This window comes from Eubalaena glacialis, chromosome 6, assembly GCF_028564815.1.
Source record: "Eubalaena glacialis isolate mEubGla1 chromosome 6, mEubGla1.1.hap2.+ XY, whole genome shotgun sequence".
NCBI classification, from domain to species: domain Eukaryota; kingdom Metazoa; phylum Chordata; class Mammalia; order Artiodactyla; family Balaenidae; genus Eubalaena; species Eubalaena glacialis.
The window spans coordinates 62,307,343-62,332,782 of record NC_083721.1 but is presented as its reverse complement, the minus strand read 5'-3'; the positions used below and the strand labels follow the sequence as shown (position 1 = coordinate 62,332,782).

Here is a 25,440-nt window from a genome sequence, read left to right as displayed (position 1 = left end):
GAATGAAACATTGCTTCTGTATTTCCCACCCCCCGAATCGAAGATAAGGTTGAAATGTTCATATTACCACTTTATCAAAATCTATTGCATCATTTCTTGATAAGTTTTAAAAAATTTCTTCATGGTTCTACCCAAAGGACACCTTGCAAATTCAATTTATTGGTGGTACACTAAACTCTTGATTCCTGATAAAGGCATTCAAACCCAAAGACCTTGCTATGTAAGGCATTTAATATGTCACTGTGTCGAGGAGGAAATGATGTGATCCAAATGGCACATAAAAATTAATTTAGTCACATCTAACTAATATGGCCAATCTCCTGATTAATTGTACACTTGCGCCTACATCATATACACTCTCATACACAGAACCACTCCTCCCTTCATGAATCAAATATTATTCGGGCACCTCCTTTTGTAAAGTGTGGACTAGTAACTATGTGTTAGTAACAGTACCATTTATGTCCTAGATAATGGAGATACAGTTAGCCAAAAAAGAGACAAATTGCCTGGCATTATAGAGCTCACCTACACAAGATGAGATGGTATTTTTCTCATGATCTTCAGCCTTAGGAGCAAAGAGTTTGTACTTTATTCCTTCTTAGAACTTCTCTCCTTAGTAATCTATATAATTCAGCTAGTTGGTCTTAGTATCTTCAATATTTACAAAATAAGAGGTTGGAACACAAGATTTCCAAGGTATCTCCATCTCAAATATGCTATGCTAAAGCATATTAGCTGATTATACTATAAATGTATTAGCTGATTATACTATTACCATACTAAGAGCCTTAGGATAATAGAAAGTCTTTCTTAGGCTTTGGTCTTTGAGGAAATAAAGTAATTTTTGGCTAATTCTATGGACACAGCCTCCTTGGATTTAGGCCAATACTGAATGTATAAAGGGTGGACTTTGGAATCAGTCCTGAGTTTGAATGCTGGCTCTTCCAGTTTTTATCTGAGCAAATCATAACTGCTTTGAGCCTCTGTTTCTTCATAGTTCCTACCTCACAGGGTGACTATGAGTATTAGTTCAAATAAACTCTATAAATCACTGAACTCAATGCTCAGTGGCACACTGGAGCATAGCTTTGCTCCATAGTCAGTCCCGTTTACATTTCTGGCAACTGTAGTCCTTCTGGCTCTTGCTACCAAAAATATCTTGAACTAATTCAACTTCCTTTCCCTAAGCTGCTTTTTCCTGCATTAAGCCTTTACTTCAGGACTTTGGCAACTTAGGACTTGGGAATGGGAAACAACTTGAAAAGTGATTATGGCTGGGGAAAGGGTGGAGAGCTCTTCATAAAGTGCCAGAATTTCACTACAGTAAGAGGAAAAAAATAGAGATGAAAAGGAAAGTAAACAGGGAAGAAGGGGAAATGCTTGTTGGGAATAGATGAGATGGAGAGAGGTCTGGGCTGGTAGGTGAAAGGAAGAGTAGAGAGAGATTCTGAGGCACAGGTGCTGTCCATTACCAATGTGGCCAAGACAGAGAAAAGGGATTCTTCCTCTTTTTGGTATTTTCTTGAGAAACTGAACAAAAATTGAAATTGTTTTTAGTATGCTTTTTCTGCTTGGCTACTATTTCTTTGGATCAAAACTAGGTATAATCTGGACCACAGCTTTGTTCTTACCTTCCCACCTCCATCACCAACACAACACAGTGAAGAAGTGAGGCTCAGAATTGTTCCAGTGTTTCATAAATCATCTTTAGACTTCTTTTGTGATTTCTGCTCTCTTCATCAGTTGTTCTTGATGTTAAGTTTAACCCCATAAATGTATAGGCGTGATGGCCAACCAGTATGTGATTCATACCAGACAGCATTCCCCTCATATGGCCTAATTACTAGTGCATGTCACCTACATGCTGATCTTAATTCATGTGTTTATACTTGTTAGGGGTCAGATTTGCAAAGCAATTTTATATTAGTCACAACAAATTTGTGCTTAGTTTCAGTGGAAGGAACTCTACATTTTAGGCATTATTATGTTTTAGAATAATCTTTGGAGGATTAGATAGCCAATTAATCAAGATGCCTGTAAGAAATGTTAGCAAATAAACAATATCCAATAAAATACTATTAGTCATTGTTGTTATTTAGGAATTAAATGTAGTTCAACCAGGGTAATTGTTGAGTCATGAAATTGTTCTCTGTAAGAATAACCACTGACATACGTAGATGTGCTTCAATTGGTGTGTCTGGGAACATGTTGCCACCCCAGGGCTGGGATTTCAAGGGCTGTGGGAAGACTTCCTGATGTAAATAACACACTTTTTATAAGCTGGATTTTATACATTATCTAATGTCCATTTTAGAAACTTTCTCTTGTTTTTACTTTTAGCATAAAAAAGGAATACAGTTTCATAAATTTACATTTTATTTTTTGTTTTTAAAAAAGGAATTCCCACTGGATTATGTAACATTAAGCATTTGGCTACACAAAAAATAGAAAAGCTGTGGCCATCAGGAATAAATATTGGTAATAGCACTGATGGAATTTCACACATGTAGTTAATGTGAGAAAAGTAGAAATACTTACATAGAACTTAGATAAGGAAATAGGCTTTTTAATAAAAATATAAATGGAGGCATTTGTTATGAAAATGGTAGCCTTTGAAATTGGCTTCCTCCTTTCACATAAGAGGAAACACCTTAAGTCAGATGATTTTTTTTTTCTTTGATAAGAGTGAAAAATAATCAAATCAATCTATACACATTTTTTTTATGAAAAATACTTGGAAGAATTCTATTGGTATAAGCTAATGCAAGATGACAGTTTGTTTATTAAAAAGTGTTTTGAATGTCCTCTTCCATTGATCATGTGCAACTGGTATAAACAAGGATCCTGTGTATGGTAGAGGGCCTATATTTGCATCCCTTTGCATACTTAGACATTCTTTAGCAGGACTAATTTATTGACAGTATTTCTCAGTCCTTTGTACAATTATAATGTGTACATCAGCAGCAGCAACATTTGAGGGTAGGTTCTTCTGTTAATGTAGCCAGAAGAATATAAAAAATTCATTGTATTGGTTTTGATTCATTGGGTGAAATAGGTTTGCTCCGTGAGCTTTCCATTGCACAGGACAAAATGCTATGGTCAGGAGACATGAAGGCAGCTGAAGAATCAAGAAAAGCTACATTGGTTTTGTTTGGGGAGCGCCTGGCTTCTCATCTGCTTGGGAAAGGAGCAGGCTTTATTGCCAGTTGCCAAGTGCTCTAATGCTGAGAAGTGTGTCAGCTGTGGTTACTCTGGGGATTTTGGCGGTGATAAGCACTTTTCCTTGAGAAAAATCAGCATAGATGCCACACACTGGAATTGGAAGAATTGCTTTTATTTTCTATTTTCTTTAAAAAATCAAATTTGCTTTTCCTTCCTTTCCCAGCTGTTGCAGCTTCCTTGATTTTTAGCTCAGATGATGGGAGTAACACATGCTCACTGAAACCTAAAGGAAAGCTCATTTCTTTTCTTCCTATGTGAACCCCTTGAAGTCACGATACTGGCTAACCCTAACTGAATAATATATTCAGAAGGAAATTTGTCAGGGAGGACTGTTCATGGGTGAAAACCACAGTGGGTAGGGGTAATTGAATCAGTAGTTCAAGGATATCAGTGTAAATGACATACATTAGGAAACTTGAAATTGCCGTCTCCAGGATGTTTTTAGCTGAAAACCTTGGGGACCTAACCTATTCCATGGAGAAGTCTTTTTATTCCTCATAATTTATAGCAGGGAACAAAATGCATATGTAGAAGTTGGATTGGCTGAATTAGTACACAGTAAGTCAGGCATTAAATAAACCTGACCTTTTCTGTTGATTCTTAAGGTCATATCTGTTCCCACTGAGTTTGCCATCATGGGAAAGAACCAAAATTCCCTTCCAGGTCACCGCAGGGGAGGATGAGAGTAGCTTTTATTCTTGATGTCCAGATCAAACTCGTTTCTCTACCATCTCTTATTTTACATAAAGAAACTAATCAGCTGACTTAGCTGCAGATTGTGTTTTAAAATTTGCCCCCTCCTTTCTTAAGAGCCTAGTGCCTACAGACTATTTATCCTCCTCCTCTGGACCTATCTTTACTCTCATTATTGAAGGAGGCTTTGCCATCCTGTAATTTCTTTTCTGTTGGCTTTTCTTGGGAAATCAATTTAAGAAACAATTACTATTTCTGTATGACTGTTTCAGGCACTTTACATACTGTATTGGTCAGGATTCTCCAGGGAAGAAGAACCAATAGGATGTATAGATAGATAGACAGGCAGACAGACAGACAGATTTTTGTCTATCTCTATCCATATTTGCTGTATATCTATACACACACATATACACATTTATTATAAGGAATTGGCTCACACAATTATGACAGCTGACAAGTCCCAAGATCTGAAGACAAGCTGGAGACCCAGGAGAACTAATGGGGTGGTTCCAGTACAGTCTGAAAGTTGAGAACTAGGAGAGCTGATTGTATAGTTCTAATCCAAAGGCTGGTAGGTTCAAGATTCAGGAAGAGCCAGTGTTTCAGCTCAAGTCCAAAGGCAGGAAAAACTAATGTCCCAGCTCAAAAGCAGGCAGGCGGGAGGAATTCCCTATTAATCCCAGGAGGCTTTGCCTTTTTATTCTATTCAGGCATTCAACTGATTGGATGGGGGCCACTCACATTAGGGAGAGCAATCTGCTTTACTCAGTCTATAGATTCCAATGTTAATATCATCCAAAAACACCCTCACAGACATACCTAGAATACGTTTGACCAAATATCTGTGTACCCTGTGTCCCAGTCAAGCTGACACATACAAGTAACCATCACACATGCTTTACCTCATTTAATCCTGACCAAAATACAGCCCAAAGCCCCGTGAGGTAAATACTGTTGGTTATTATCACCAAATTTAGTGATTAAGCATATTGGTTTCCAGAGTGAGGTTACCCTTTGTCAAATTCTGTCTCTACGACTTACAGTATAACAGTAGGCAAGTTACTTAACTTCAGTTTCCTCATCTCTAATTTGGGGATGATAATACTTCATGCCTTGTTGAGTTATTGTGAGAATCAAATGAGCTAATGCATGTAAAACACTTTGATGACTAGGACATAGCTTGCTACTCAGTGAAGGCTAGCTACTTTTTATACACACAAAGAAATAAAGGCTCATAGAGGTTAAGATCCTTGGCCAAGCTCACACAGCCAGTAAGTGGTGAAAGTAGGATTTGAACTTATGCTGACTCCAAAATCATGTGTTTAGCCATTCCTCTCTACTGATCTCTACTTTACAGAGAATCAGTATAAGGCTAAGGCTATGGTATCAGACTCCATTGGTTCAAATCCTTACCAAAAGACTTTAGGCAAGTGACTTAACTTCTCTGTACCTTCGTTTCCTCATCTCTAAAAGAGAAATAAAATGGTACCCTTCTCAGGGCAACATAGAATCAAGTGATTTCTAGGGACACTGCCTTTATCTGTGAATTTTAAGTGATAGAATTTCAGGCACAGGAAGACTGTTGAGGAGAGATTTCTTTAGTTGCCCTCAAGTTATACCACTTGATCCCTGGATAGGTAAGATTTATGAAATCTAGAGAAGTATTGAAAGATATTAATGTATTCTTAATATTATAGATAATCTTGTTTTGAAGCAATTTCTTAGAAAACTTTTTTGAGAGAGAGTGTGAAAATAATGGTTTTTATTCAGAATAATTTTATGTATCCTCAAAATGAAGTTGAAACCAGTGGATGGGAGGTGGAGGGAAACCAAGGAGGAGGCCATTACAGGATGAAAACCCGAGGGCCTCCTTTTGTGACTCTCTTGCCCATTTAATAGAAGCCATGAAAGATTCACTACCTGGGACCAAATATTTCCCTTTCCAGTACATAAGACAAGAAGACTCAGAATTTCAGAATGTTGTATCTGACTTTTCAACTGTCAACCAAAAGCAGCTGAAAAGGCGAGAGCCCTCAGAACTGTTTTCCTACATATGTGTTTGTTTTTAGACAAATGTGTTTGTTTGAAGGTCTGAACACCATGGAAATGGGCACCATGGAAATGCATAGTTGGGGGGCAGAAGCCCTAGAAGTGTTGACTCAATCCTTAATCATTCTGTGTGATGGATTAAATCCCACATGCTTCAGTTTGCTGTGTGTGAGGTCTTTCAGCACGATTTGTAATAAATGGCAATCCTGTATGAAGGACACAAGAAACTTACTGATTTTTTTTTTCAAGAGATTAAGGAGAGGTTGATTGTCATCTGGCTGTTGCTTGTAGAAAGAGAATTCCAGAGGAAAATCATACTGTGTGTCTTAACTCCCCCCCCCCAAATGTTTATAAACACATGAAATCAGGTTAAATTTAATACTAAAGGCAGCTTTCAGGGGGAAGCATAAAATCCATGTTCAGATAGAAGGGAGTGTGGAAATGAAGGGGAGAACTGTAGGGTTACTCTCATGTCTAAAAGTGATGGGAGAAATCATAAGCCAATTGCGTATCTTCTTCAACACTTACTCCTTACTTTATTTTAAAATTTAACTCTTGAAGCCATAGCTAGAAATCTGTCTTCCTTACCAAGTTTCTCCTTGGGTTACCTTCCACCCATCTGCCTTCTGCAATTTGGAATCTTCTCAAAGGCAATAGTTGTGAAAACTATTGGAATCAGACGAGAATTTTATGGTAAACGTCAGATGGAAATGTCCTTTCTGCTATACAATAGCAGTTACTTTATTATTACACCCTTTTTATTTTCATAGAATTATAAGGATTCTTTTTTTATTTTTTTGGCAATTGAGATGAACAACATTACTCAAAGAAAAAATACTTAAGAAATAGGAGACCAAGAGGGAAAATACAATTGAGTCTGGAAACATTTTTGCCACAGCTAAATAAATAAGAAATGATAAGAAGTACAATATAATAAGAGATGAGAAATACTGAGGTTCAAGCAGACTGTTTTATTTAATTCCATTTAATTTTATTGGATAGAATTTGATAGAGACAATGTCAATGGACATGTGCAAGGAGATTGGTAGTGGAATGCCTGGGGCTGTTGTATCATTGACATGAACATGTATAAACAGAAAAGGAATGTTGAGTAATTCTGAATATAATAGTGATTTTTAGATATCAAATTTCAGTTTTTCAAATGCACAGACCCAGCAGGTTGAAGCAGAACTGTCACTTGAATCTAGTTCTTGATTTCAATATACTAAAAATCAAATACATCAATACCAAATTTTTTCTTTTCTTCCTTTGCCAACAAATGTTTAGTGTCTTCCCGGCATTGCTGAACTCCCAGCTAAAATATATATTTCAGAAAGCTTAATTTTTGGAGGAGAAATATACCTTTAGTGGGCTGCTAGCAATGGTTAAACATCAAACTTAGATTGCCTTGGATTTCCTTGGTTTTCTTACAGAGCGAAACTTCCATAGCACAGCTGAAGAGTCAGTTTACAGCAGAAATATTTTCAAAAGCTTGATTTTGTGTCCTAAAAGTAAAGCCAAAAGAAATGAGATTGTTTTCAAAAAACTAAACATCTCTGGTGGATTATCAGAGTGAAATAAATTCAGTTATGCATACTCATCAACAAGCCATACTTTGGTCAGCTATGTTTTGAGAGAATCTGTGTGGTAGGGACAGAGCTAGCACCCAAAGGTTGACCATAGATGAGATCGCCAGCCTTTGTAGGGAGTTTGTAAGACCTTTTTATCTTCTAATATTCTGTGTACTTTTAAATTTCTTTTCATTGAAATGGCATCATTCTTGATCTTATATATTAAGACTTGTATCTGGAGTCCAATTTTATGTAGTCCAAATGAAGCTCTAGAGTGTATTTGTATAGGTGAAGTTGAGAATTGACAATATGGGTAACTAAAATAGATAACTCAGACCTTTCAGAACTCACCCTGATGCCTAAATTAACTTTTCAGACATTGATCAGATTGTCTAAGTAATTGTCAGCTAACCACCCACTTTATAGATACATATTTTAATTAATCAGTACACCTACATTTCTCTGTAGTTTTCTCATGGACATACAGAAAGAGACTGAATTGTCGAAGCACTGGCAAATTAAGTTGATAAAATGGTAAATCCAAACAAACAGGAATCACTGGTTTATAAAAATTCTTGCCTCATAATTGTGTATATACAAAGTTACCCTCCTCTCAGGTACATAAACAATAATTTAAGCTCCATAACAAAAAGACCTTGTACTTAATCCTAGAACCCCTTATAATGCCTGGCATATAGTATGTGTTCAATAAATATTTGTTAAATCAATGGATTCTATTGTATAGAGGCTCACTGCTACCCTAGATTTAGTTACACACCAGGTCAAATCAAATCTCTTCCTTTCTCCTCCACTTTTAAGAGTAAGCATTTATATAGGCTGCTTCTAACTTACAAACAGGTTGTGTTTAAAAATTCATGCAGTTTAGTCATTTGGAACCAAGAATGCTTCTCTCATACATACATTTATCACGAGTGCTGATTCAGCATTCACTCTGGCCCCGGCACAGTTCTAGGCTCGGGGCATACAGTGGTGAACAAGACACAATTCCCTATTTCCACTAGCTCTTAGAACAGTGCCTGGCACATAGCACATGCTCAATAATTGCTAACTACTATTCTTAAAGATTGACCCTACTATTTTCAGGGGTGTTTATTCAGAGTCCTTAGCGTCTGAACTGAGCTATCAGCTTATTTCACTTCCCAAAACAAATTTGAATGGAAGCACTGTGTAAGAAAAACCTGGTGCTATTTTAGATATTTTCTTATGTTATTTCATTACTCTTCCTTGAGCGTCCACTTTCAAAAAGGAAAGATCCTGCTCTTTTTTTCTTAATGTCCTTGCTAGGTGGTCTTGGCAAGTCATGGACCTGTCCATGTGATTCTCATCTGAAAATAATGAAGAAATGTTAAAATTCAAATTCACATGGAGAACACAGCAGAACTTAGTAAATTAATGTTTGCATAGTGCTTAGAAATCTGAGGTTAAAATTGCTAAGGGAAATGTACAGAACTATTATTGCCACTAAAATTATGATAGACATTTTTTCCTCTAACAAAAAATACTTCATTTAATTGGTGTTTGTATTTTAAAAGTTATATGCAATCTTAAAGCAAATGTTCAATGTTTATCTAAAGGAAAAACAGATCATGTCATTTCATTATTATGTGATATAAAAAATTTCCAAGGAATCACTAGTTTCAGGTAAATAAATGGCACTTAAGACTTTATGACCTACCAGTCTGGATAGATGGATGATTGCCTCTTCTTGCATGAGTGACAGGTGGCAGGTTCAGTGAAATAGCTTTCAAAGGTCTCCCGATTTATGCCTCTCTTCTCTAGCTGTTGTTGGCATGGAGTAAAGTAGCGATGCACTCCAATTCCAAGAGTAAGGAGGATTTGGGGGCTTTTTGTTTGTTTTTTTGGTGTGTGTGTACTTGTGTCTTGTCAGGTCTTTTGTTAATTCCATCAATTCAGTGGTCTAACTAAAATGGCAGACAGTAAACACCCCATAGCAACAGGCTGTGATTTCAAGCTGGGTCTGAACATACTCTTCCTAGAAAAGTGACTCTTCCATGTTGACTTCATTCATTGTCTAGAGTGTGAAAGGTCATTGTATGATACCTTCTCTTATCAGCAGAAGATGGTATTTAAATTGTAAAATTTAAGAGAAAGCACCTTAGCCCTAAGTTTTATTTATTTGAGAAATATATAGTGAACACCTACCATATGTTAGACACAGTTCCGGTCACTAGTGATGCTATGGGGAGTAAGATGAAAGTCTTTGGCTCACAAAGCTCATATTTTAGTGGGGAAGACACATAATAAGCAAATAAATATATAATTTCAGTAAATAATAAATACTATGAAAAAAATAAAGCAGGGTAGGGTAGAGTGAAGGTGGCGAGCCATTTTAATCTGATGGCTGGTGTCGGTCTCCTGAAAAGGTGGTATTTGAGTAGAGATGAGAATAAAGAAAGAGAATGAAAATGTCAAGCTCTAGAGGAAGAACATTCCAGGCATAGGTAAAAAGATGTCCTCAGGCCCTGAGGTAATACTTAGCCTAGTGTATGCCAAGAAAAAAAGGGCGCTTTATGAACTTTGACAATCTTCAGAATCTTGAAGAGTCAGGTAGAGACTGGCCCATATGATGTACTTTTGTTTGCCTTGTACAACCTGTAGGCCTGGAGGACTTTAAGACATCCTTACAATATAATTTCCAGTCTTAGATTTTAAGACATATTCATGATACTTTTGATTTTAGTAAAACCATAAAAGGAACAAATGCCTTCAGTCAGTGGCACAGGACTGAATCTATTCTCATAAGACTTCAAGTTTATTCCTCCAAAAGTGCTTGAAGAAGGAAGGCCACAAGACAGTTAAAGCACCACAGTGAGAGATGCAGGGTGACTGGGAGGGCAAGAAGAAAGATGAAAGCATAGCACTGTAAGAGTGACTTTATTTTCAGCCTCCTCCACTTAGAAAGCATCTGCCTTCACAATCACCTGTAGGTACTTCCTACCCACTGGTTTTGCTGATCTTATTAGATGCATGAGTATGAGAAGTGTCTGTTGTAATGTTGTAAGCTGTAATGTTGTTCTGTTTCTGGAAATTTCTGATTGTTCTGAAAATACTGACACTTCTTATATGACAGCAATCTTTCTTAAAATGTTTTATGAAAATAAAAAAAAAATTAAACCACAATTTTTGATGTATTTGGAGTTACTATCTCCTCAGTAGAGGTCTATGGAAAATCATTTTGTAAAACACATAATCAGATCCTAAATTTGTCATAACTTCAGAATTTTGTATATTGGGTGTTTACTGTGACAGACACCTGAAGAAACAAATTATTCTCCCATACCTTCTTTGTTATTGGAACATGAAAGACACGTTTGTCCCTTACCCTGTTTTGTCTGTAAAAGATAGTTTAAAGCCTCAGACTTGAATCTAGATATGTAGCACAGCAGGGGGGATGATGTCTATTAGTGACATTGTAGTTGTAAGTCTGAACCTTTGCTTTATTTATGTACATACTCCACTGTCATTTATTTTGTGCCTTTACAAAAGTAATTGAAAAAATAGTTCTTCACTAGCTATTGCAGTCTTTTGTAAAAGACTACCTTTGTTAGGGTACATCACAAACTGCAGTGTGTAGTACTGGAGGCCATGATGGGAATGTCTGGAAATAGCTTGATCCCTGAAGGCTATTTATGGACTCTTAAGAAAAAAAAAGAGAATGCCATAAGAAGTCACCAAAAATTTTCCTCTAAATCACCCTTTGGAGTAGTAAAAGCACACGGATTCTGAAACAAAAATATTTTTTCCTTACTCAAAGTTTACCACCACATCCCACAAATTAAAGAAAAGAGGGAGGGAGGTGGAAGGGAAAAAGGGGGGAAAGGGAAGAAAAGGAAGGAGAGAATGTTAAAAAGGAGAAATGGGAAAGAGAATGCTTCTCTTGGCATGTAAAATACTTCTATTAAAATCTGTAGACATTTTCTGTTTTTTTCAAATATTGTTTTGCTTCATTATATAATCTTGAAAGTTTAAAATTGACCGATTTACTGTAAGACACATTAAATAAATGCAATTTCTATTTTTAATAAAGGTAGCTCATGTTTCATGTGAGATCACACCAGCCCTCCAATGTAATTAAGTGTATGGCTTTCTAATGCACTTCAAATACCCATGATGGGTAGTTAATAGAATTTTTTTAGGTAAGTGTTAGGACACCACAACTATAGTGAAAATGTAGTGAGGTGATGTAAAATAGATGCTACCAAGTAATAGAAATTACAAGATATTTTGGTCTAATTTGTCTAAAAATGTTCATGACAGAGAAATCTGTTTTAGCTGAATGTCCAAAGTGATAAAGGGCTGGTGTGTTTGAATGAAGAAAAAGTGTGTGAAGCGAAGACTGTACCTTGTAGGCTGCAGAACCTCTCTGCACTGCACAGGTATTCCTAGAGCGCTCAAATGTAACTTTATGGGAGGGAGAGTGTACTTGAGATTAGACTAGCAGCTCCTAAAGCAAATACGATGTCCCATGATTTCCTTTAACATCAGAAGAAGAAAAAAAAAAACCCACAAGTAGAAACTGCAGGTGCTCCCTTTTTATTGCACCATGTAAAGAGAAAATGTAAAATGGACAAGCTTTCGACAATCATGTTCTCTTCATCAAGATGTTATTGTTATTTTAGTGAGTCCACTAAAAAGAATTATCTAGAGCTTCTTGTTTTTACTTCTTTGTGTACTTGATGAATATGATTACCATTTTTACCTCATGTATTTAAACCTCTCTGCCATAATCCCATATTCTGCCTAAAAGCCATGTCTGTAGGAGCTGTTTCCCCTTCCCTGGAATAGTTTTTTGGGATATGACTGCATTTAAGCAGGTGCGGTAAATGCATTTTTGGCGATTTTCACTGTCGTGTGCAAGTGCAAAACATCTGACATAATTAAGCTGTGATTAATAGACTCTATTAGTAAAATAAGCTCGTTTTATGAATGACGACCTCACACTCATTCAACATAGCCTTTCTTTGACAAATGCACTGCATTCACTTATGTAGAACAGCATTGTATGCCTGGAAAGTGAATAAACATTTGCCAGGCTACCTTCCAGAGTTTTCCATTAACCATCTTCTAATTCCCTTCTTGTGGTGTGCAGAGGGAATCCAATTTTATTTTTAAATGGAACAAAGGGACTGGCCTAATACCACAAGGGCCAGTGATTGTCAGAATCATGAGAAATCTTTAGTTAATTTTGGTCCTGAATTGTTCTTAGTCCTGTGTTTTTCTCACTTTAGAATTTAAGGCATCCTATTAAAAATGGCCACCATACAAGGGAGGAGGGAGTGAAGGAAAATAATAAAGAACAGTGGCAACTGAGTTGATGCTGTATAAATAAGCACATTTGCTGTGTCTCTTTTCTGCAGTTTTTATGTCCCACTGATGAGAGAACTGGTTTGAGATGTAAATTGCTTCCCTTTGATTGAACCAGGGAGGAGATGTCATGTAACTCATCTCATCAGCATAGAGCATTGTGCGCCTTTGGTGAATTATAGGATAACCCAGCTAGGAAGAATTCCTTAACCTCTCTCTGCAGCCCTGTTCCAGTGTTTAATGACCACTAAAGGGAAGTACTTCCCTTCTGTTCACCTGACTACCTTCTGTGGTCTGAGGTCATTTCTTCTGATCCTGTCCTTAAATATTTTGTAAAGGATCACTGGAAAGTGCCACGGTTTTAACCTGCCACGTGTATCCTGTAAATTAGTATACAAAGTTGTGAGGAGGTTTTTTGTTTGCTTGCTTGTTTTAGGTGGAGAGTATTTAAAAGATTGCTTTGGAAAATGAGAAAGGGGATGAAGAAGTGACCTGGAGGCGATATTTTCCATAGTTTATCTCACTTGCCTAGATTTAGGATAAACCTGGAGGGGCAGCTCTACATGAAACCGAGAACTGGGTAGGAGCAGAGGTAGAAGTGGGGGGTTAGGAGCTCCCCATGATATCCATGAGATTGTGTTCTCTATGAGCAAAGAATTAGTAACTGGATTTAAAACAAAAGAATTGGAAATAGGCCTGCAATCAATCTAGCCTGGTATCTCAACAAACCAGGGACTTTTTTTTTTTTTATAAGAAATTCAGGGCAGGTATCACAGCCCTATCATGACAGCACGGCCTTTTCTTCCTCCCATTCTATTAAATCTACATTTTGAAGGTGGATGGTGCTGACTCATAAATTAAATTGGAGTAATACATACAGTGTATATATATTTCTGTCACTTTGTCTCAAATTAAACACGAACCTTCTCCCCTGACAAGATGATAGAAAAGTTAATTGCTCACCCTGGCTTTAAATTGGAATTTGAATTTGCAAAATGCTAAAGGTTTATGAGATCTAAATCATGAGGAGCTTAAATTACATTCCTGTGATAAAATATTAATAAATCAATTAAAACATAAGCCGAGTATAATATTACTTTTTTTTTGTAGGAACCTTGAACACAATAATTCATTAGGGTGTAGTGCAGTAACAATTATTGTATCTTTTTTTAATTTTCTTTTTATTAGTTTTTTTTTGATAAATACATCATCAGATAACATTCCACAGGGTGGATTATCATTGCCCCAATGTAGCATCCAGAAATTCTGTTGCACCCCTAAACAAGAGCTCACAGCCTAAATTATCTGCTGTTACTTTTCCTTGTTAGCATTAGCTACTTCTTTTACTGAAGGGGTATTTTCCTCTTGGGAACATCTGTTCAGTGCCAACTCTGCCATTCTGTGGTTTCTAAATCTCTCCTCTAAAATGGGCATACTCATAATATTACTACCTCAGAACTGGCACGAGAATCAAATTAGATAATGTATGTGGAAACCATTTATAGGTGGTAAAGCACTGTAAAATGTTAATTATTACTATTATAAATTGGGGAATTTTGATCTCTAGAAGGACTCTTAGACATTACTTATTAACCAACCCCCTCATTTTAAATATGAAGGATCATAGGTCCAGAGAGGTTAAGCCACTTGTCTGATGTCACACAGCTAGATAGTGAAACTGCTCAAACTAAAATCAGGACTTCTAAATCCCAACTCAGAGTGTTTTCTACTCTCTACCCTAAACCCACAAAATTGCTAGGAAGGTCACATCAAATTTTGTATTTTATTTACTCTCATTTACTCTCCCCACATTGTTTTCTCTTTGAAGCTGTTTTTGGTTTATTTGTTTTTTGTTTTTAGGTTTTTTTGACTGACAACAATAGTGACTTTAGGGAATAATTTTCTAAGGGGCCTAGTGGCCCCTTAGAAAACATTTATCCCTACAGCTGTCAGGAAGGGGTTCTTTTGGCTGAGGAGATACTGCCTTGCCCTGCTGCTCCCCAAATGAAGGCACAGCAGTATGTCTTCCTCTCCTACAGGGTTCTGGAGGAAACCTCAGATGAGGAAAGACAGTGGCCTTGCTTTTTAAATACTTCTCCCATGTGATGATGGATTGAGGATTCACTCACCACCAATTTTACCCCCTTCCTGTTCTCTGGCCCTAGATTGTGGGTTTTCCTGCCTCCCTTCCCGCCCCAAATCACTGGGATTTACCTTTTATTTATTTTGAAAATAAAGAAAACCACCCTTTAAAACTGAACAGATCTTTTCCAAATAATGATACTTGGAAATGAATAGATTTATTTCTTCCTCTGATGCTAAGATAACTCTAGCTCAATGGATATCAGCAGATAAGAGAATAAGAGACTGAGTGCTCATCCTACTTTTCCTAATAGCATGAGATGTGATATCTGACAAGTTTTTATCATTTCATCTTTGTTTCCTCTTCTCAACAACAGTAATGACAAGATCAACCTATTCTAGTGGTTTGAAGACTTCCATTAAATGATTATGAGATGTTTGCAAAATGATAAAGGATTATGTAAGTGCCATATAATAATATTCTGTGATCTTCTAGGTATGAGTTCAGGCAGAGTGGGTAAATTCATAGAAGCCATAATATTCACATACATAATCATTACTTAATAGTGGTATTGTTTTTACATAATATTCAGAGCATTGTGAACAAAGATAATATGGTCTGTGTCCTGAAGGTTTATGAGTGGGATATATTATTTTACATGAGAGAAAAAAAAGTTACTTAAGACAAAAAGAAGTTAATTGAAACAGAGAAACTGTTGGAACTGTTTAAGATGAGTAAAGGATATCAATAAAAAGTAGATCTTAAGGAAAAGTAGATTCTATAGTGGCATTTAGAAAAAAGTGAAATGGTTCATGAAAAAAAAAGCTGTTGATCAAAGTATTACAATATATCAGTTGTCAACTGTCTTAAAACCTCAATTAAGAACGTAGAAATAGACAAAATATGCTTTTAAGAAAGCAAATGAGATTTGACGAAACCCAAGAACTTTACATATTACATAGTCCTTCAGAGTATCTCTGATTTTAAAAATGCATACTATGTACCAAACCTTATGTAGATATGATACAATTTTTTTCTCATAACAATACTTATAACATTCATTTTAGGAATAAGGAAATAGATTCAGGGATGTTAAATAAAGTGCACAAGAACAGAGAGCCAGGATTCAACCGGGTCTGTCTGACTTCAGAGCTTCTTTCCCTTTTCATTACTCTATACTATCTTTCACAGCAGACTTGAGGCAATAAAAAAACATAAAAAAATACACAAGAACTATATAAATGTACTGTGGAAGAAGAAGCAGGGGGAGAGGAAGTTTTATTCCTAGAGGCAGACTCACTGAAAGCAATGAGAAGTGAAATGGCAGTTCAGAGCTTAGCTGAACAATTAGAAAAAGCACACAAAAGCATATCATGTTGTATAGGATAAACTGCCCCATATGTCTGTATTATCTTTGGCAGTATCATAATACCTTATTTTTATCTGGATTATCTTTTATTATTAAGAAGCTTTTACTTTTTTGGTTGTTTATTAGTTTACAAAGCATTTGATAATATTATTTTATTTACAGAAAACCTATATGGTAAGAAAAGGAGTATTCCTTTTCCCATTTTACAGATGGGGGAACTGAGGCTTGAGTAGGTTAAATGATTTGCCAAAGTTTTATTAATAATACATGGCAGACAGAGTGTAAGAATTCAGAACTTCTCATGCCAGTATACTTTCACTATATCAAGTCATTTCTTTAGAAGATTGGAAATAATTATAAAGATTTCCACCTTAATGTTTAAAAGAAAATTGTTTAGTTAACTAGAAAATTTACTTATTTTCTCCTTTTATTCTCTTATTGTAGAAAAAATGAGGCATTACAGTAGCAAATTCTAGAGATTAAAGCAACTCAAACGTATCTGTCAGTCACCCACATGAGGTAATTTTTTTTTTATATAAATTTATTTATTTTATTTATTTATTTCTGGCTGCACTGGGTCTTTGTTGCTGCGCGCGGGCCCTCTCCAGTTGCGGCGGGCGGGGGCTACTCTTCGTTGTGGTGCACGGGCCTCTCATTGCAGTGGCCTCTCCCATTGCGGAGCACGGGCTCTAGGCACGCGGGCTTCAGTAGTTGTGGCACGTGGGCTCAGTAGTTGTGGCACGCGGGCTCAGTAGTTGTGGCTCGCGGGCTCAGTAGTTGTGGCTCGCAGGCTCCAGAGCGCAGGCTCAGCAGTTGTGGCGCACGGGCCTAGTTGCTCCGCGGCATGTGGGATCCTCCTGGACCAGGGCTCGAACCCCTGTCCCCCGCACTGGCAGGCGGACTCCCAACCACTGCGCCACCAAGGAAGCCCCACATGAGGTAATTTTGCAGATACTAATTGTGGTCCTCTAACTTCTTCCCCACATCTTCCATATTACTTGTCATTCTACAACCATAGCTTCATTTCATAGCTTCATCTGGAAGTCTCAGGTTTGGTCTAAGGTTTAAAGTCCCCTATTGCAAATACGCTTATGATGGGAGACATACAATGGTCAACTAATGTAAATACTTAGTTGACACCTTATATTGGGTTAGTCCAGTTTTAGGGACAGGAATGGCAAAGCACTTAATTGAGGGAAGAGTTGAAGAGGAGCTAATAAATTAAGTTCTCTTTTTGCCAATTAAGAGGACATAGATGATAAATGCAATTCTACTTCATACCTTCTTATGCAAAAACCAAATATGCAATCAAACAAATAAATAAGCAAACAAAAACGAGACACATAAAACTTCTCTTCCTTTAGAAGACAGGCACAATCCCAAATCACAAACCATGGAATACTATGAAATTTAGACCAAGTTAAGGGGGATATCGAGAGTGTGTTAAACATATGTGGTAGCCAGAACCTGCAAAGTAGATGGAATGACCCTGAGGGACACATGCTACTGTTACTTACATGGAACAGGGAAGTCTAGGCTCTAGGTGGTCTGTGGATGCGGCCCTGAGCCCTATTCTGCAACACAGGTCAACAGAGAAGCTGGCAGTGAAAGGAATGTTACCAACCTGCCACATGTACCAGACCAGGATGTGAGGGTGGCAAGGTGGAGATAGTAACCCATATTAGCTTTTGCCGTGTTGATCACATTTAGGAGAAGAAAAAGAAACATTAAATTATGACCAGCAAGATCTGTAACATATAGGACCCCATGCAAGTCCTTTAGGGCTCCCATCAACCCAAATGGGGAAGTTACTGAGCAGAGGCATATTCCTTGAACAGTGTGCATAGCAGAGCTGGAGAGAAAAGATATAATGTGCCAGCAAACATGGCACCAAAATGAAACTCCATACCGCCCCAATTCACTCCTCCAGCCTCTTCTATTCAGCAAAAAGCTGATAAAATTGGCTGATTGAAAAATGAGAAATAATCAGAAAGGAACCAGCATTGGGCCCATTCTTAGCTAATTTAAAGCAAAAGTGACATAAGGAAAAGCAGATCAAGATATATACCAGAAAAAGAGTTATACCAGAAAATAATATATTTTCTCCATAGTAGCAAAGAAATAGAAGAAACTGTAGCTTTTGAAAAATAAGAGGTCAAAGATTAGATATACAGGATTAAAGAGGTAAAACAACAAAAAGAGAAATAAAATGACCTATGAGAGAACAGGAAAGAAATGGAAGAGAAAAATAAAACTTTTAGAACTAAAAGCCATGTTAGATATAGAAAGTAGCAGAAGGAAAGAACTTCTAACAATACCACCAGAATTGTGAATGAGAAAAAAACCCTTAAAAATAGTTTTTAAATGATGTGAGAAAGTGATAATTATGATTGGCAACTCATATCTCAAATAAAAATATTATCTCCCTAATAAATCAGAGCTCCTGCAAATTGATAAGGAAGAAGACCAACAACTCAATAGGATAACTGGCACAAAACATTCAAATGGCTCTTAAACATATTAATATATATTCAACTCATACATAATAAGATAAATAAAGATTAAAATATTCATGATAAGAGAAATGCAAATTAGAAAAACACCAAGATGCATTTTCATCTATCAAAATGCCAAAAATAAACTTCAAAGGGAGAATAAATTTTATAATATCTACCAAAATAACAAGTACATATGCTCCTTAACCCATCAATTCTGGTTTTAAGAACTTATTCCACATGAGTAAAATAATATATACATAAGATTATTCACTACAGCATTGGTTGTTGTTGGAAATATTGGAAACAATCTAAATGTTTGTCAAAAGGGGCTTAGGTTAATGAACTATTGGATTTCCATTCAATGTACATATTTTAAGTGAAAAATGCAAGATGTAGAGCAGCATGTATTATATAAAAACATACATACAAAGAATATATTTTGTTTTTACTGACATATCTGTTTTTTGAAAAGCAACAAACTAATAGCAGTAGTTACCTGTCAGAGGATGGTGTAAGAACTGGGTGGATGGAAAACAGGATGAAACGTAGACTTTTTACTGTGTATCATTTCATACATTTGTATTTTGGATCATGTAAATGTGTTATCTGTTAAAATTGAATAAACAAAATTTTATGTTACACCTTTGGAAGGCAAAGGAATAATTGGGACAACTGATATTTGTGGAGGAAAAAAAGAACAGAACAAATGGAAAACAATTTCAATGTATAATAGAATAAAAATTTTCTGGAAATAGTCCTGAATTTTTATACTGAAAAGGGCACACTGTATCCTAGGAAAATCATGGTGCTGAGCAATAAGCACTGAGATCCATCTTGATGAAATTACAGAAATTCCTGGCTGAAGAAAGACACCTGGAAAGCATATATGAAAAATATCAAAAGGTGAGAGATTGGATTTGCCTCAAAATTTTAAAATGCAAGTACTCAGAGTCTATAACACCATGAACTATTCTGGTAAACAAGCAAAACAAAACAAAATTTTAATGATGAGTTTAGGCTACCAAAATATTAAGAGAAGCCATGATAAATAAACATTAGTGAATCTCAAATCAACTTAAAAATAGACTTATGACTAAACAATGTGGGTAGGGAGGGGAGGATGTTACAGAATAGAAAGTAAATGGTGTAAACCTTGATGATATAGAAATAATAACATGACAGAACCTGAGAGGTTTGAAAGGTAAAGAGGAAATAATAGGAGGCAAGAGTGGATTCATTCACCTGTGTTTCATAGCTGGGAATGAGGGATCAATACTGTCTAAATTTGGCAAACAAAGTAACACAGATGTAGATGCATTATTTAAAGCTATAAATATAAGAAGAAGAATTAAAAGTAACAATTTAATCAAAGTCCAGTCGTGAGAGGAAAGAGAGAGTGGAGGACAAAAGGAAGTGTAGGGGAGTATTTTCATGATTTTTTAGAGTAATGTTTTAGATAATCCAAAGTTGTATTATAAAGTCATGAAATCAAAAATAGGACTTTAACTCCATTATTAAAATGTATAAAGTTAACCATTAGAACAGTGGACTCAAGATGTGGTCATCAGACCATCAGAATGAGTATTATAAAATCCTTTAAAAAAATACCCAGTATCTAGGGCTTCCCTGGTGGCGCAGTGGTTGAGAATCTGCCTGCCAATGCAGGGGACACGGGTTCGAGCCCTGGTCTGGGAAGATCCCACGTGCCGCGGAGCAGCTGCGCCCGTGAGCCACAATTACTGAGCCTGCGCGTCTGGAGCCTGTGCTCCGCAACAAGAGAGGCCGCGATAGTGAGAGGCCCGCGCACCGCGATGAAGAGTGGCCCCCACTTGCCACAACTAGAGAAAGCCCTCGCACAGAAACGAAGACCCAACACAGCCATAAATAAATAAAAAAATAAAAAAATAAAAAAAATACCCAGTATCTCACTACAGACCTACTGAATTTTTTTTTAAGTTTTTTTTAACATCTTTATTGGAGTATAATTGCTTTACAATAGTGTGTTAGTTTCTGCTTTATAACAAAGTGAATCAGTTATACATATACATATTTTCCCATATCTCTTCCCCCTTGCATCTCCCTCCCTCCCACCCTCCCCATCCCACCCCTCCAGGTGGTCACAAAGCACCGAGCTGATCTCCCTGTGCTATGTGGCTGCTTCCCACTAGATATCTATTTTACGTTTGGTAGTGTATATATGTCCATGCCACTCTCTAACTTTGTCCCAGCTTACCCTTCCCCCTCCCCATATCCTCAAGTCCATTCTCTAGTAGGTCTGTGTCTTTATTCCCATCTTGCCACTAGGTTCTTCATGACCTTTTTTTTTTTTTTTCCTTAGATTCCATATATATGTGTTAGCATACGGTATTTGTTTTTCTCTTTCTGACTTACTTCACTCTGTATGACAGACTCTAACTCCATCCACCTCATTACAAATAACTCAATTTTGTTTCTTTTTATGGCTGAGTAATATTCCATTGTATATATGTGCCACATCTTCTTTATCCATTCATCCGATGATGGACACTTAGGTTGCTTCCATGTCCTGGCTATTGTAAATAGAGCTGCAATGAACATTTTGGTACATGACTCTTTTTGAATTATGGTTTTCTCGGTGTATATGCCCAGTAGTGGGATTGCTGGGTCGTATGGTAGTTCTATTTTTAGTTTTTTAAGGAGCCTCCATACTGTTCTCCATAGTGGCTGTATTAATTTACATTCCCACCAACAGTGCAAGAGTGTCCTACTGAATCTTTTGATGGAGAGGGATGAGAGTTGGAATCTATGTTTTAAATAAAGCCCATAGGTTTGAGAAACACTGCAATAGAAGAATTAACAAACTAAGATAAAACTTCCAAACTGTTAGGAAGAAAACACAGTAATGGAGCAAATCAGACAAAAGAAAGGAAGTGATTTTAAAAATAATATAAAATAAGGTGGCAGAATTAAGATCAAGAATATATTTTAAAGCAATAAGTATAAGACTAAAGTCATCTATTAAAAATATAGTTTATTATTCGGAAGTCTACTAATACAATTAACCATGTTAAAAAATCAAAGAAGGAAAACTACTATGCCTGAAGGACATTTGAGAAAATCAGGCTATATTCTATCATAACACAGTGAGTTAGAGATTAATATTAAAGAAAAAATTAAAACTATTATCTCTTGGTAAACTTTAAACTTTTAAAATCCATTTTTTCAATTAAACAAAGATTACCGAATTTACAGAAAATAAGCACATATGGGTATAGTTAGAGCAGTGTTCAGAGGAAAATCCATGGCTTTAGATATTAACATTACAGGGAAAAATAATTATAAACATACTAGCATTCATTTCAGGAAGTTTGTTAAAAGAAAAAAAAACCTGCAAAGCAGAAAGAAAAAATTGATAAAAAATAAAACCGGAAATTAATGAATTAGAGAACAGAAAGAGAGACACTAATAAATTAGAATTGGGTTTTACAAACAGAATGACAAAACAATAAATAAATCAACATTCCATGATTTAATCACCAAATGAGAAAGCCTACAAATGCACAAAATTAGAAATACGGGAAGGGAAGTAACCATAGAAATAGAAGAAGTTAAAATAATTATTATGAATACTTGACGTATAAATTTGAAAAATGTGGACACAATAGATGATTTATGGGTAAACTACCATTAAGAGATCCAAGAGAAATAAAAAGAAATTTAGAGAATTTTTTTCTTCTTATCGCTTAAATGTGCCCGCACCTTTTTTCCATTAGCATTGAGTATCCAAGAACAGACTCCACTAGAGTTTCTGTTCTTCTTGTCTCCTTGTTTTGCTTTACTGAGTTATGGGGAACTGGCAGAGGTGAAGTCTCTGTGTCATTCACTCAGGTTTCTTCTGCCATGGAAGGCCAGTCACCTGAGGGAGTTAGGGCTGAGAAGGTAATGAAAGGAGCTCTAGTTTCTAAGCTTGGTTCTTCTATTTTTTTTCTTATAATATGTAACATTTACATGCATTGCTCCATGGCTTTATTTCCTTAATCTCTCAATTGAGAGATTTAGACTAGCTTCATGGTTCATATTCTTTTCTCAGAAAAGTATATCTATCCACAAAATTTTGAGGTTTCACAGTCTTCCCAAACCTTCTCCTCCAACCTGGAATTCTAGAACCATGCACTAGATCATTTTAAATTGCTTTAGCTCTAACATTTACAGCCTCTGGAACCACATAGCTTTAAATTAGACATGGACCTCAGATGGAATGATCAGCTCTATGAAAAGCTCAACACAGTGATTATTATTAGACTCTGCCTCAGGCAAGTTACTTAACCTCTCTGTGCCTCAGTTTCCTCATCTGTAAATGGAGGAAATAATAGTACATGTTTATTTGGTTGTTGTAAGGATTGAATGAGTACATTCATATAAAGCTCTTAAAAGAGTATCTAGCACATAGTAAGCTCTCGACAAGTGTGAACTGTTACTAATGTCTCTTTCTATCTGTGAAGTATTTTAGCACAAAGATAAACACATGTCATTGTCTTTACTCTACTCATTGTGAAAAATCCCTGTTCATATTTTTGTCATGGCTGAAATAGTACCTTTCCCTTTGTGAACCTATAATTGGATCCATTGCTCTGCTATTAACTAGTAGTTATGAACATTATTATATGCAGAATGCTTTGGGAGAAGCCCCTTGATTTTAGAATTGACTTCCTTAATTTGGGGCTGTTTATGAAGCATCTCTGATCAGTAGAGGAAGTGATTAAATTAAATTAGGAATTAACTTTATCCTAAACAGGGAATTATTTTTTCATACCTTCTCTGTTGTTGTAGTTTTATTTACTATGTATGTGTATATGATCTATGACCTAAGGACAAGTACTTTCTTTGAAAACATAATAAAATGAAAAATATAAAATTATGACTTTATTTAACTATACTTAGCATATATTCTTTTCTTTGAGTGGCATTTAAACTTGAAAGATTATTAAGGAAAAACAAACAGTATTTTGATATTTCAGCATGTAAATATCAACTGTCAGTTAGAAAATTGACAAAAATTAATATACATTGTTTCAGGTAAGACAATATAGTTTGTTATGCCTCTATCTTTATTGGTAGAAAGCATTTTGGTGATTTACACATGATCATAAGGAAAGTGTATCCAAGGTACAATTAAGTTTCAAAATATTGAATTAGTTTATATGGAGCCAATTTTATCTCAAATTTATAAACAGTTGTATAGAATAAATTCACATAATATCAAAAGCTGCCTTGGTATTGAAGATAAAAGCCAAGATTCTTACACTTAAAAGAGTGGTTGATTTATGTTGAATTTCAAAGGAAATGATTAGATGATCTGTGTTGCCTAGTTATCACGATTGTTTCATGTGCTCTGAACTTTTTTATTTTTTAAAAGAAGTTGGAGCTTTCCTAGGGAGCTAGGGACTATCTCGATACTTACCATTTTTGTATTTTATATCATATTTAACATTTTGAAAATCTATGAACCAAACTACTTTCTCTACAGGTTTTATGTTGGGCTGGTGCCATCAGTGGTTATGAAGCCAAGTGTTCTGCTGGGGCAGAATAATCAAATCAAAGTTAATGGGGTGACCATCTAAGCAGGGCTCTTTGTCATTAAGGTCCATTCTTGTGATAGTCGTGCATTATCCTGCTGATTGGATTTGTAGGAAGGCATCCACCTGTGGCCCACGTTGGCAGAGAAGAGACTCACTGCAGAGGCAGTCCTGGCGAAGCAGGAGGTAGCTGTCCTGGGCAGCAGATTCTTTTGCTGGAAAGCCAAAGCGTGCAAGACAGCATCAGCACTATTAGTAGATGGGTGATTCACACATTATTTGATTGATTTAGGTCCTGAAGTAGAGTAAGCAAAAGCAGAGGAATATGTCATTAAAGAGGAATGACTAGTCTTAAGCAGGAGAAAAGCAAGTACACATAGAGACACTGAGCAGATGATCAGACAAGATTTAAGCACACAAAGCCCTTTACCTCCATCTCAGGAATGATGTTCTCTGTTTGGATGAGAGCTATTGTAAGAATTTCCATGTCTGTTGGGGGCACTGAGGTTCTCACAGACTATGGTAAACACGATTTGGCTCACACGCTCTCATAATCAGGCTGACTTGCACTGAAACAGAGAGTGCTCTATAGCAGTGCCAGGCCTCTAGCAGTACCAACTGTTAAATAATAAACAGGCCCTGTTTGTTGGCAGCCTCTTCCCCTCCCGCCAACATGGAGTGCCCATTCTCTGGGTTTACCTGCCCGCATGTGTTCAGACACTCAGAACAGTGTGCTTGTTGTGTGAGGTGGTGGTGGCATGGAGGCATCAGTCTACATCTAATCTGCTTAGTTTATTATTCTCCCAGGACCTCGGGTGAGCTAGCAAACATGCAGGGCTCTGGCAGCATGAACAATGGCTATGTTGTCATTCTAGATAACGTTACAGCCTTTGCAGACTGCAATGGCTAATTGTTTTTCTTATGTTCATTTTCCCCTTTATATTCTTTTCTTCCTTTGAATTGGTTTGCAGGGAGTGGGGATTAGGAAGGATGAGAGTGGTTCTTCCAATTTGCTACTTTACTTCCACTTCTGGGAAGTTAGAAAGTA

General features: G+C 36.4%; 1 protein-coding gene across 6 annotated transcripts in view; it reads left to right on the top strand.

The window, feature by feature from the left end:
* ZBTB20 (zinc finger and BTB domain containing 20) overlaps positions 1 to 25,440 on the top strand; it is a 795,186-nt gene that overhangs the window by 260,182 nt on the left and 509,564 nt on the right. The window contains exon 1 of one of the 6 annotated variants that reach the window (XM_061193115.1): positions 16,792 to 16,858. The exons of the other annotated variants lie outside the window; for them this stretch is intronic. The gene's annotated coding sequence lies outside the window, so the exon portion shown is untranslated. Of the gene's footprint in view, positions 1 to 16,791; positions 16,859 to 25,440 lie in introns of those variants that run through there. 6 annotated transcript variants of the gene reach the window in all.